Source organism: Pinus tabuliformis, chromosome J, assembly GCF_031772625.1.
Source record: "Pinus tabuliformis cultivar Carrire ecotype Pingquan chromosome J, CPIR1, whole genome shotgun sequence".
Classification (NCBI taxonomy): domain Eukaryota; kingdom Viridiplantae; phylum Streptophyta; class Pinopsida; order Pinales; family Pinaceae; genus Pinus; species Pinus tabuliformis.
In genome coordinates this window covers 186,281,078-186,296,866 of record NC_142295.1, presented here as the reverse complement: position 1 = coordinate 186,296,866, position 15,789 = coordinate 186,281,078, and positions in this window count along the sequence as shown.

Sequence of the window (15,789 nt, the reverse complement as noted above, 5' to 3'; positions counted from 1 at the left end):
TAACACTATGTCCAAATTTTCTACCTCTTTGTAATATGTCAATAAAATATAAATTGAAAAGTTTAAACCCTGTCATCCCTGATTATAAAGATATTCCAATATAATAATGATCACTATTATCCATGAAATTTTAAAATAATAACACTATATTCAATTTTTTCCCCACCAAAAAGGGTATTATGTCCATAAAATCTAAATTGAAAATTTTAAACCCTGCCATGCTAGGTTATTTGAAAGTCATATCACTAAACTACATGTTAGCCAAAGCAACCCAAGTTTTCTCAAACAAGCGTTATACATAAGGGTAAATCTAAACTAAATTGTTCAGTATAAAGTGGGGATTTTTAACTCAAATTAACAAATTATGCTTAACTCAAACAACTCACTTTCCAAAGGTGTACATGATTTTTTATTAATTCTAAAGGGAAATGGGAATACAACAATTTTTTCTACAGAACCAAATCTCATATTAATGTCAAGTAAGTATGTAGCAACATATTTCATGATCAAGTCTATGTGAAAGTAGATTACTAGAATGTTTTGAAAAGTTCTTTGAATTGTTGGTCTGAGATTATCAAAGTGTATTGTACATATTGTACCTAAGAAATATTTAGTGACCATAAGACATATATAGTTGAAGCTAGCATTGGAGAATGTTAACAAAGATCTCATTCAATATTCCCAAGAGTAAATACGTCACAGTCTAATTTGAATTTCAGTGAATTAATTGAAATTTTTCCAAATGAAAATGTGCTTCAACAATGTTGGAAAGAAATGCATTAGTAATATTAGAACCAACTGTAGTTACTATTGTAATGTGTGCTCATGTTGAGAATATTAAATAAGTGAATCTATGTTTGAACATAAAACATGAAATGTGGGAATTATCAATGTTATTGGCATGTTTATCATGAGACAAGATATGCAATGAAAATACCCTTTTTAAAGTCTCAATCTTCATTCAAGGCTCAGAAAGGAAAACCCTATTACAATGTTTGTTGCTATTTATGGAACATGCGTCATCAATGAGCAATATCCTCCCCTCAAGACGATACAAATTCGTATAAAATTTATAAGGTGTTCCTCATTGATATCTACATAAGAATATGAACTATGTATATATTATTTATGTTGGCTACAATTTGAGGGAATTGTAGTCAAATAGAAGGGTAGAAATTCATATGATTTTATTGTCTAAATGAAGTATCATCTTCAAAATAGAGAAGACAAATAAGGGGCCAAGCATATGGAGTAGAATCTGAAAAAATAAAGAAGACAAATAAGGGGCCAAATATGGGAGGCATAGGTGGTTTATGAAAGGCCACAACCAACTATCCTAGGCATTCGCTCTCAGGTATCATTAGTTCCTTTCCATTCACTTTCAATTCTTTTCCATGATATTCTGAATTGGGCTTGAAATACACCTATGTTGGATGATTCTATTGGATGAACCATTATGAAATACATGCATGTAGTATGAATGTTTTCATGCTCCTAAATTATGAAAATATATTAACTCAAGTGGGGAATGTAATTTGGCATTTTCAAGAACCACACAGCATTAGTATTTATTGTACCAACTTTTCTTGGATAGAAAATTTTCAGGATATCCTTACAAAGAAGTTTTTTTGTTATTGACATGTGCTAGGGCTTTAGTTTATGCTTAAAAACACAAAAGATAGTGACTTTTCCTTTTTGGTTTAGAACCAATGAATATCTCCAATGACCTGCAATCAAATTCTAGAAATTGTTTAATATGTGTTCTTCTTTACAAATTGCAAATATAATTTTTAAGTCAATAAATTTCATGTTAATAATTTTTACAAATATGTTTACAAATAAGATAAATCAATAATATAAAATTTAAATATATGCAAGTATAATAATAATCATTATCATCCATGAAATTGAAAAAAAACCACTATATCCAAATCTTTTTTCTCTTTGTATTATGTCCATAAAATAAGAATTGAAAAGTTTAAACCCTACTATACTAGGTTATAAATATATGAAAATATAATAATAATAATTATCATCCATGAAATTTTAAAATAATAATAGTACATCAAAAATGTTTTCCCCACCAAAGAAAGTATTATGTCCATAAAATCCAAACTGAAAAGTTTAAACCCTACTAAGCCTACTTATTTGAAAGTCATATCACTAAACTACATGTTATCCAAAGCAACCCATGTTTTCTAAAACAAACATTACACATAGGGGTCAATCTAAACTAAATTGTTCAATACAGAGTGGGGATTTTTAACTCAAATTGAAAAATTGTGCTTAAATCAAACAACTCACATTCCGAAGGTGTACATGATTTTTTGTTGACTCTCAAGAGAAATGGGAATGCAACAATGTTTTCTATAGTATCAAATCTAAAATTAATTTTGAGTAAGTATGTAGCAACATATCTCATGATCCAGCATATGTGAAACTATATTACTAGAACGTTTTAAAAATTCCTTGAAAGGTTGGTTTGAGATGATCAAAGTGTATTGCAAATATTGTACCCAAGAAATATTTAGTGACCATAAGACATACATAGTAGAAGGCAACATTGAAAATGTTAACATATATACCAATAAATATTCCTAAGAGTAAATACATTGCATTCTTATTTGAATTTCAAGGACTTAATTGAAATTTTTCCAAATGGAAATGCTCTTCAAGAATGCTGGAAGTAAACATATTATCACTATTAGAATCACATGCAGTTATTATAGTTATATTTACTCATGTTGGGAAGATTAAAATAAGTGAAACTATTTTTGAATACCAAACATCAAATGTGAGAATCATTAATGTTACTGGTATGTTTATCATGAGATGAGATATGTACCAACAATACTCTTTGTAAAGTCTCACTCTTCCTTAAAGACTGAAAACGGAAAACCTTATTGCAATGTTTATTGCAATGTTTATTTCTATGTCTGAAACATACATCATCAATCAACAAGATCTTCCCCTCAAGAAGATACACATTTCTATAAAAATCCACAAGCTGTTCCTCATCGATATCTACACAAGAAGTTAAAATCTATATACATTATTTATGTTGGCTAAACTTTGAGGGCTTTGTAGTCAAATAAAAGGGTATAAAATCATGCGTTTTTATTCTTTGTATGAAGTAGCATCTCCAAAATAGAGAATAAAAATAAAGGGCCAAGAATATGAAGTACCCTCTCCAGAACAGTGAGGGGCAAAACAAGCGAGGCATAGGGAGCTTACCAACGTCCACCAACAACTTCCCTAGATTATCCTTCATAGATATAATCATTTCCTTTCCATTCACTTGTGGTTCCTTTCCATGGTATTTTGAACTCAGGTTGAACTACAACTTTGTTGTTTGATTCTATTGGATGAGCCATTCTAAAATATAGGTATGCAATATGAATGTAATCAGGCTCCTAAATTATGCCAAGATATTAAATCGAGTGGGGAATTTAATTTAATATTTTCTGGAACCACAAAGCTTTAATATTTATTGTACCAACTTTTCTTGGATAGAATTTTTTTAGGATATTCTTACAAATAATTTTTTTCATTATCCATATATGCTAGGGATTGAGTGTAGATGTTGAAACATAAAAAATGTAACCTTTCATGTTTGGTTCACAACCAACTAATATCTCTAATCACCTGTAATCCAAGTCTAGAAATTGTTTAATATGTGTTTTTATTTACACATTCCAACTATAATTTTTAAATCAATGAAGTTCACATTAATAATTTTTATAAATTATAAATAATATAAATAAGTAATGTAAAATTTAAATATATGCAAATATAGTAACTATCATTATCATCATTGAAATTGAAAGAAAATAACACTATATCCAATTTTTGTGCCTCTTTGTGTTATATCCACAACATCCAAATTCAAAAGTTTAAACCCGGCCATGCCTAATTATAAATCATTATCATTAACAAAACATAATAATAATCATTATCATCCATGAAATTTTAAAATAATAACATTATGTCCAAATTTTCTGCCCCACCAAATATAGTATTATGTCAATAAAATCCAAACTGAAAAGTTTAAATTTCCATGCCTGCTTATTTGAAATTCAAATCACTAAAATGCATGTTATCCAAAGCAACCAAATTTTTATAAAACAAACATTACACATAAGGGAGAATCTAAAATAAACTTACATAGCTTCGGGATTTTTATCTCAAATTGACAAATTATGCTTAACTCAAACAACTCACTTTCCAAAGGTGTACATGATTTTCTATTGATGGTCAAGGGAAATGGAAATGGGAATGAAACAATTATTTATACAAATCAAATCTCAAATTAATTCCAAGTAAGTTCGTAACAACACATTTCATGATCAGGCCTATGTGAAACTAGATTACTATAATGTTTGAAAAGTGCTTTGAATTATTGGTCTGAGATTATCAAAGTGTATTACACATATTGTACCCAAAAAATATTTAGTGACCGTAAGACTTATATAGTTGAACCCAATATTGGAAAATGTTAACACGGATCTCATTCAATATTCCTAAGAGTAAATATGTTGCAGTCTTATTTCAATTTCAGGGACATAATTGAATTTTTTCCAAATAGAAATTTGCTTCAACAATGCTTGAAAGAAAAGTATTATCAATATTAGAACCGAGTGCAGTTACCATTGTTATATTTTCTCAATGTTTGAAAACCAAACATGGATTGTGAGAATCATTAATGTTATTGGTATATTATCATGACGAGATATCCAAAGACAATACCCTTTGCAAAGTCTCACTACTCATTCAAGACTTGAATAGGAAAACCCTATTAAATGTTTGTTTCTATGTCTGGAACATATCTCATCAATCAAAAATATCCTCCCTGCAAGAATACATAGATTTATATAAAATTTCATAAGGTGTTCCTCATCGATTTCTACACAAGAAGCTGAAATCTATATACAATTTGAGGGAATTGTATTCAAATAGAAGGTTAGAAAATCATGCATTTTTATTTTCTGAATGAAGTAGCATCTCCATAATAGATGAGACAATTGAAGGGCCAAACATATGAAGTATCATCTCACGAACATAGAATACAAATAAGGGGCCAAACAGGGGAGGCATAGGCGACTTACTAAAGGTCGTAGCCAACTACCCTAAGCTTTCCTTCTTAGATATAATCATTTCCTTTCCATTCACTTGCGGTTCCTTCCCATGGTATTTTGAACTGGGCTTGAAATACACTTTTGTTGGCAGATTAGGTTGGATGAGCCATTTTGCAATACATGAATGCAGTATGAATGTAGTGAGGATCCAAAATTATGAAAAAATATTAACTCAAGTGGGGAATCTAATTTGATATTTTCAAGAACGACGAGGCTTTAATATCATTGTACCGAATTTTCTTAGATATAACTTTTCAGGATATTCTTACAAAGAAGTTTCGAAATTATCCACATATGGTAGGGCTTCAGTTCAAACTTTAAAACAAAACAAATGTGAATTTTCTTTTTTGGTTCACAACCAATGAATATCTCCAATGACCTGCAATCCTAGTCTAGAATTTTTTAGTATGCATTCTTTGTTGCATATTGCAACTATAATTGTTAATTTTGTAAAGTTAATGTTAAGAATTCTTATAAATATGTATGAAAATAAGATAACTCAATAATACAAAATTTAAATATATGCAAATATAATTGACATTGAGAAACAAACCACTATATTCAAATTTTCTTCCTCTTTGTACTATGTCCATAAAATCCAAATTGAAACTTTTAAACCTTAACATTCTTGATCATAAATATATGCAAGTATAACAATAATCATTATCATCCATGAAATTTTAAAATAATAAACATATCCAAATTTTCGACCCCACCAAACATGGTATTATGCCCATAAAATCAAAACTAAAAATTTTAAACCTTGCCATGCCTACTTATTTGAAAGTTGTATCACTAAACTACATGTTATCCAAAGAAACCTATGCTTTCTAAAACAAACATTACACATAAAGGTCATTATAAATTAAATTGTTCAATACAGAGTGGGGAATTTTAACTCAAATTGAAAAATTGTGTTTAACTCGAACAACTCAATTTGCAATGGTGTACATGATTATGTATTTATTCTCATGGGAAATTGGAACACAACAATTTTTTCTACAAAATCAAATCTCAAATTAATGCTGAGTAATTATGTAACAACATATCTCGTGATCAAAAGCCTATGAAACTATATTAGTAGAATGTTTGAAAAGTGCTTTGAATTGCTGGCCTAAGATTATCAAAGTGCATTGCACATATCATACTCAAGAAATATTTAGTGACCATAAGACATATATAGTACAAGCCATAGTTGGGAAATTCTGACATAGATCTCATTCAATACTCCTAAGAGTAAATACATTTCAGTTTTATTTCAATTTCAGGGAGTTTACTGGAATTTTTCCAAATGAAAATGTGCTTCAACATTGCTCGAAGGAAGTGTAGTATCAATAATAGAACTGAGTGTAGTTACTATTTCTATGTTTTCTCATGTTGGGAAGATTAAAATAAGTGAAACTATGTTTGGAGACCAAACATGGAATGCGAGAATAATTAGTGTTACTGGTATGTTTATCATTAGACAATATATGTAACAAAAGTACCCTTTGCAAAGTCTCACACTTCATTTAAGACTCAAAAGGGTAAACCCTATTGCAGTGTTTGCATCTGTGTCTGGAACATAATACATCAATCAACAATATCCTCTACTTAAGAAGATATTGATTTGAATAAAAATTCATAACGTGTTCATCATCGATATCTACAGAAGAAGTTGAAATCTATATACATTATTTATGTTGGCTACGATTTCAGGGAATTGCAGTCAAATTGAAGGGTAGAGAAATATGAATGTAGTCAGGATCCTAAACTATGAATGATATTGAATCAAATGGGTAATTTAATTTGGCATTTTCAAGACCCACAAGGCCTTAATACTTATTATACCAACCCTTCTTTGATAAAACATTTTCGTGATATTCTTACAAAGGAATTCTGTTGTTATCCACATATATTAGGGATTTAGTTCAAAATTCAGAACACAAAATATGTGACTTTTCATTTTTGGTTCACAAATAATGAATATCTCCAATGACCTAAAATCTAAGTATAGAAATTATTTAGCATGCATTCTTCCATGCACATTGCAAATATACTTTTTTATTATTATTTTTATCCTATGAAGTTTACACCATTTTTTTTAGATAGTCCCAATAGGTTAGTGACTACAACAGACCAGGATCCACTTCATATTTCTCACTATAGTACCAACTATAACTCATCATTACCCATTAAAATCAGTGCTTTTAGTAACATAGATGCTCACCATGCTCATTAGGCATATGCAGTTTTATATTGGAGAAATTTGTGGTATTGTTTACACTATGAGGCCATCATGGTTCCTTGACATCCAAAAGCTAAGAGTTGTGTCATTAGAGGCTATGGCTGCCAAGGGCCAACAAAATCCTTTGAATTATAAATATAACCTACAAAGGAAGGAGAAATAAGTTTAAACAAAGATAAAATACTTGGAAAATTCTTGAGTTAAAATTTTATTCTCTAATAATCCATGACCGAAAGAATGCTAACCTAAAGCACACAAATGAGGAGCCTAGTTAGAAAATCATACAAAAATCCAATAAACCATGAAAGTAAAAAATAAAGAAAGGAAAATATATTACCCTAATTTTAACTGGTAAAGAACTCCTCGTTCTTCATAACTTTCAAGACCCCATGGAAGAGGGTTTTTATAAATATTGTGAGCATTTTGGTCAAAGAAAAACTATAAACCTTGACTTTTCTGGTGTAATTTCTAAATAGATAATAGACTTGATATTACATGTGACTCAAGTCAACTTGAGGACAAGAAGGCCTTCTCGTATCTCTAGAAGGAAGCGTGCATAAAAAATAATTGTAATATGAGTATCAATTAGCGATGGGCTAGGGTTCTTGACCATATTATGTGTGTATGAAGATCACAAAACAAGAGAAGTTTTGGGTCGTGAAGCTGGAGTGAGGATTGAAGTTGGTGTTAGGGTTTTGCATTAGGGTTCCATGGTGGGACGCACAGGGTGGAGCATTACTCCGTCTTACAGTCAGGAAGTCATAAAGGGAGGCAAGGAAGTAGGAGGGAAGCATTTCAAAAGACCATCGGAAAAGATTTCAGAAGCAAGAGGCAAAGAGACAGATGGAAGAAACGAATTCCAGGATCAGGAAGGGAATCAAAAGGAAAAAAGTAAAGAAAAGGAGAAGGGAGGCGGCAGCAGAAAAACGACTTCCACAAGAACTACGGGAGTCTGTAAACCCAAATCGAGCATCATTTCCTGGGTCATATTGAGTGATCTAGTTATTCAAGTGCAGAGGGACCATATGAAAGAATATGTTATCATTTGCAAGTTCATGGGATTATGGCCAACAGAGAGGGCATTACATATCTGGATTAGGATCCATTGGAAGCCAAATGGAGAAATACATTTACATCTGGGTTCTAAGTGCTTCTTCACAGTGGTGTTCGCGAGCCTAGAGGACAAAGATAGTGTGTTCGAAACGGGGCCTTATTTCTATGCTGCAGCAAGACTCTACATGCGGCCATGGATGATGAACTTTGTCCCGGAACGTGAAACATTTACATCCATACCGGTTTGGATCAAACTATACTCATTACCTCTGGATTACTGGCAACCAGAATATTTAAAAACCATAGGCAACAAGCTAGGGCATTTTCTGAAGATATTAGAGGCAACCCTTAAAGGTAAATATACCTTCTTCGCCTAAATATGTGTGGAAATGGATCTATCTAGAGCCCTTCCAGAAGCAATAATTTTAGAGGTCTATCATGAAGAATGGGTGCAAACGATGGACTATGAGCACATACCATTTAGGTGCTGCAAATGTCATGAACACAGCCATCTATTCAGAGACTGCCCAACAAACAATATGGAAGGCAATGGGAAAACCTCTTCGGATAGAGATCATGAGGGTTTCACCAAGGTTGGGGGCAAAGGGAAAGGAGGTAAATGACCACACAAGAAGATGAATGAAGACAGATACACAAGACACAATAGTTTCAAAATCCTAGAGGAAGTAAAGGAGAATGTGGAGATAGTCCAGGACAGGGAGAACGTATTTAAGGAGTAGAATACGGAAGCTGAAATGGAGGATATCACAGTAAACAATGAGTAGAAGGAGGATCTACCAAGCTGCATGGAGATCAGTAAGGACCATGAGATGACTCCAAGTGAGGTAGGAACAAAGAACCATGAACTACAAGAGATTCTAGACAGGGAAAATTTAGATATAGAAATATTTTGAAACAAGGAAAGAACAAAGGAGTGGACTCCTTGCCAAAAGAAGATTATGATCGAGTTCAATCGCTCTTTCTATGGGGGGCACAATCGAAGGGAACTGGTGTCAAAAGAAGCCACGAAAGCCAGGATCCAAGTGGGATCAAAATGATGGAGAAATCACAGGCACAATATCCAAAGAACTCAAGAAGGAAAAGAGGAAGGAAAGGACAGAATGAACTGCTAAACGAATGTGGAAAACTGTTGATTAACTCAGGTAAGATGAAAGATCTTACCAACTATTCCTTTACTAACCTTTCTTAATGAATCTCACAACCTGGAATATTAGAGCTATAGGTAGTAGAAGGAAACAAAGGAATCTAATTAACAGAATAAATGAAGAAAAACCAGACATGGTCTTTATTCAGGAGACTAAATGTTCAATGGAAAAAATAAGAGAAATTCATAATAAATGGTTAATCAAGTATGAGTATTTAGAGGTTAAGGCAAATAACTCGGCAGGTGGGATTCTTACACTGTGAGATCCAAAGAAATTTGGAATCTTGGATGCTTCTATCTTTGGTGTGTAATCTTGTTGGTGATAAGGAGACATACATGATAACAAATGTTTATGGACCTCAAAAACAAGCAGATAAACTCAAGCTTCTTACATCCCTGGAAGGTCTAAAAGCAACACATCCCAATATGCCTTGGATAGTTGTAGGTGATTACAATATGATAAAATATCTTTTAGAAAAATAAAGGAGGCACTAGACAGCTAGGCAAAGACTCTGAAGCCTTCCAAGATTTCATTATGAACATGGGACTAGTGGACACTGAGACAATAAATGGAACCTTCACTTGGAATAATAAAAGGGGAGGGGCTTCTCAAGTGGCTTCCAAACTTGATAGATTTATTGTTTCTGAGGATCTCCTCCTTATAGGACCAGCCATCATAGCTTCCATTTTGCCCTTTGGAGGTTCGGATCACTGGCCAGTTTAGCTAGAAGCTACCTTTATGGGAACTCCGAGAAATAGGCCCTTCAAATTTGAAAATGCCTGGATCTCACACCCTAAATTCACCAGTAACATTGATAAATGTTGGAAAGAGGAGTTGAATATTAAGGGCACTAAAATTTTCATGCTCTAGCAGATACTGAAACACATTAAATCAAAACTTAAAGCTTGGAACAAAAAGGAATTTGGTGATATCCTCAAAGCTAGAATAGAAACTGAGTAGAAACTCCAGGAAATAAATCAAATCAATGTCACAAAGGGCTTCAATGAAGAGAGGAAAAAACTAACTAACTCTTTGCAGGAAGAATGGGAGGATTGATGCGTACAAGAGGAAATTGTCTGGAGACAAAAATCTAGGATTCAATGGATCAAAGAGGGAGAAAGAAATACAAAGTTCTTCCACAAATCCACTATGTCCCACAGGGCACACAATAGAATCACAAAGATTAAAGATTCTCAGGGTATTGAGCTTGTCTCTCACAAAGACATGGAATCGAGTCTAGTATAACACTTCTTCAATATTGGAAAGGAGCCAATGGAGGATAGATCTAGGTTCATTGATCAGTTCACCCAATATATTCCTAAGTTGGTTACCGGAGAGGACAACCACAATCTTAACAGGTCAGTCTCGAAAGAGGAGGTCAGTGAGGTGATTAAGGAAATGCAAAGTGGAAAAGCACTAGGTCCGGATGGATTGAATGTAGACTTCTTCAAAGCTTGTTGGGAAACACTCAAGCAGGACATCCTCGAGGTTGTGGAAGACTCAAGAAAGTCCAAAAAGGTTCTAAAAGCACTGAACACGATATTCAAAGATAAAGCTAGCGAGCCCCAGCACATAATCGATCAAATTCTAAAACAGCTTAAAGACACAGTAAAAATCCTATTGAGGTCACTTCCTAAGGATCCTCCTCTACCTCAAGAGGATAATATTATACTTAATTTGGGACTCTAGCCCATTAGTCCTCAAGGAATAATAAAGGGAGTGATAATAATAAATACAGGGACCAGTAGTTATATGCTCCCTCCACAGGGTTTCTTCAAGGTAAACATTGATGGAGCTTATAGAGGAAATCCAGGGGTAGCTGTCTTTGGGGGTGCCATAAGAGATCATCAGGGGCAAACAAAATACATCTTCCATGGCCACTTGGGGAAGGGTACCAATAACATGGCTGAACTCCTGGCATTAGAGAAATGCTTGGAGATCCTGGTGGAGGCAAATTTACATAATGCTATCATTGAAGCAGATTTGGAATTGGTCATCAGAGTAGCTGAGAAAATTCACAATGGAACTTCACTAGATAAAGTGTCGGAGCATTGGAAGCTACTGCGGGTTTTTCATTGTATCCACTCTCATTTGCAAACCCTTAAAATGATAAGATTTATTCATGTGAAAAGGAAAGAAAATATGTTAGCGGATCGATTGGCCAACGAAGGAGTGACCAATAGGGACAGGGACTCTCGACATACTTGGGAGTCGTTACCTACCGGAAAACTGTGAGAGGATTGTTTCCATCTGGCAACCAAATATATGGAACTATGGATGAACAAAATTGATTAAAGGGATTCAGGAGACAGGCCAGATTATGGGGTCACCTAAATCGTCTACATATTTTGGTTTTGGCTGCTCTCCAAAACTCTGATTAGTTTAGGTTGAATGATGAAGGTAATGAATCGGGCAACACCATAGATCTGGTTGCCTGTTTACATTTGGCACAACGGGTATTTGACAGAGAATCTAGTTGGAAGGCTCAGAAACGTCCGAGGGAATGGTATGACGGTAATCGCTTGGCGACAGACCTCTCTAGTTTTTCTGTGAAACTTCGGATGCGAAACCACAATTGGTATATTGGGTGGGATAAGAATGGTATCTGGTTTTTCATAATGTGCCTCTGATTCCACTCATCGTGTGACACATTGCGGCGAGAGGTGAGAGAAAACCACCTTCATCGGACGGTTAACCCCCACGCTTCTCGTCCACCCGATATCCATGATGGTCGTTGGATTAGTGTTGAGTAATCAACAGTAGGATTTGGTCCATGCTTGTTGCTCAAGAGATCCAGACCTGAAATTATTTAGTGATCTTAACCTATAGCTGTTGTCGGGTCTGTTTGTTGGTTGTGAAGTGGTCCATTGTGGGTCCCATTGGGGACCCTCTGTGGCATACTTGTAGGCTTTGTGGGACTCAGTCCATGAATTCCAGGGTTTCTTTGGGCTTCTTTTGGGTTTCTGCCGACCCTACTCGTTGGGACACTCTCTCAGAGCAGGTGCAATTTTTTGTAAATTATGTAATTTTGGCTAGCTTAATAGAAGGTTCTTCTCTTACTTACCAAAAAAAAGAAGATGGGCTAGGGTTCTTGATTAAAAAAATATTGATACATAAAAGCCTAGCGATGACATGTTACCTGTGAACTCTACCGTTGAAACCTATATCTGCAGTAATAGATAGGGGTTTCATCCAATCCCCAAAATTCTGCATAGGGGGTATGCAAGATGAGAGGAAACACAGATTTAATATGATGTTATTTGAGGTGTATATTTGAAGTTTTGAAAGGTAAGGAACATCCAGACTCTAGATTTGGGTGTTCTAACCAATTTAGAAGTGAAGGAATTACATGCCAAGCAGAGTAAACTTCGGAAAAAATACTTGGAACATTGCTATGTGAAATGTTTATTCTTTAATAGTTTGTGACAAAAAGAGTGCTAGCTTGAAGCAAACAAATAAGGATCCTAGTTAGAAAGCGATACATAAATCCTACAAACCTTGAAAGTAAATAAGAAAGAAAGGAAGATGAATTTCCCTGATTTTACATGGAAAAGGCCTCCTCACTCTTTGTACATTTCAACACCTAATGGAAGAAGGATTTTGTAAATACTATGAGCGTTTTGGTAAAAAAAAAACTATAGACCTTGAATTTTCTAGTGTAATTTCTAACTAGATAAGAAACTTGATACTACTTGTGACTTAAGTCGACCAAAGGACAAGAAGGCCTTTGGGTATCTCCAGAAGGAAACTTGTGTAAAACAAAAGGGAATATCAATATTGATTGAGGATAGGCTAGGGTTCTTCGTTTAAAGGAAAAGTTATCCAGAAATAGGATGCTTGTGATGACATGTTAACTATGATTGTCACCGTTGAAACCTGTATATGTAGTAATGGATAGGGATTTCATAAAATCTCCGAAATGTTACATAGGGAGCATGCAAGATGACAGGAAACAAAAATTTAATATGATGTCACTAGAGGTTTATATATGAAGTATTGAAAGGTAAGGCACATGCAGACTCAACATCTGGGTATTCTAACCAATTCAAAAATAAATGAATTTAATGCCAAACAGAGTAAATGTTGGCAACAATTGGCTGAGGTGGGACAATTATGCCCAGGAAAGTGAGATCTTTGGGACTAACTCAACCATAAAACATGCACAAGGAAAGTATAATCCATCACATTATAACTTTCATAAATAATTCAACATCTGAAATTACTCCAATCGTCTAAGATATATCGAATGGAGCATGATGAAAACAAAAAAATAAGAGGAGAGTTCATCCCGAAAGGAATGCATTATGGCGTAAATATTCTATGAAAAATAAATCTCTACTATCCACTGAATAATAATTAATAACTAGATTAAAATTCTAGAAACTCTATTACGACATAAACCTATCAATCAATAAAATATTACTTTTTAAAAATTTGATATATATTATAAAATTTTGAAAAAACCTAAAATTTGTTTTTTTTTTTTTGAAAATTGAATTTATTTTATTTTAAAAATGAATTTATTTTAATTTCTAAGAGTAATCATTTTGAATAAGATACATAATGTGGATCACAAGAAGCACTCAAGATTTCTTTCAACTTTGGTGGAAATTATTCGCGATTCAAGTGAGAATAATATCAATATGCTAATTATAATATCAATATGCTAATTCATAGTTAAGAAATTGGGAACATCTAGATATTGATAACATTAAAATATCATTATATATTTTTTACAAGTGGCATAAGGAAATTTCATATATTTGTTTAGTATACTCTTGTTATAAGAATCTATCATCGTTGTCATTTTAGATTTTAATTTTAAAATATTTGTTATCTTAAAATTCATCTCTTAATCGTGATGGAGTAAAAAATAAGGTTTTGGAGAAATAGAAAGAGCTTCTTGATACTTAATGAGTACAAAAATAAGGTTTTAAAAAAATATAAATAGTTTTTTCCATTCTTAAAGGTTTTGTAAACTTATTTTTATGTCAGTATATACCGATAATGATGGTAATCGTCGTCCCAAAAAGAATTTAGAAAATTATTAACATATGGATAATTATTTTATTTTATTTAAATAATTTTTATAATAATATTTATATTATTAATTTTTATAATATAAAAATATATAAAAATATTTAGGTTTAATATTAAGAAATATTTTAATAATTAAGAAAAATAAAAATATTTAAGATTAAAGAAGAAAGTGATGATTATTTATGTTAGAAATCAATTTTAATTTATTGAATGGTAAAAATTAAAAATGTATATAAAAATATTTTAAAATTTTGATTAAATATTTTTGGGTAGGTAAGCATTCACGGGGATTTGAACCAGTGACCTATCACAAGGAATTCTTTAACAATGCATCCATTCACCATCAATCCAAAACCCTATGGACTTATTTAAATAAATTTAAAAAAATACCATAATTTTAATTAATTAAAAAAATAAAAAATAACAACATTAAAATTATTTTAAAACCAAATTTAAATAAATTTAAAAAAAATACCATAATTTTAATTAATTAACAAAATAAAAAATAACAACATTAAAATTATTTTAAAACCAACATTCATACACAGGAAAAAGTAATATAATATAATATAGAAATTTAAAACAAAACATACAAGTACCATATTATATATAAGATTGAAATACTATTGTTGACTACATATCAATGAAAAATATAAATGTCAAAGTGATAGAATATAAAAATGGGAATTTTTGACCCCACATAAATCAAATATATAAAAAATGAAAATTATTAAATATAACAATTAGAATGGAGTTGTCAAATTGTTATAACCTCAATTATTCAATCAAGTGACACAATTATTATTACATAAAATTTTACATCAATGAAATATATAAAAAAATGAAAATTATAAAATATAACAATTAGAATGAAGTTGTCAAATTGTTATAACCTCGATTATCCAATCAAGTGACACAATTATTATTAAATATATTTTTTAATATTATGTATTTATTATTATTAAATATATGATATTGACTTGGGAGAGGATATAATGTTGATATTATTTTTAACATGATATTTGGTGTTTGGTATTTGGTATTTAATCAATATGATTTTTTTGTGTTCTAATGTTTGTAAAATACTTTATATTTTTATTTTTAATAAATATATTTTATATTTTAAATCAGGGGAGATGCATGATAACAAGTCATTGCTTTAAATTGG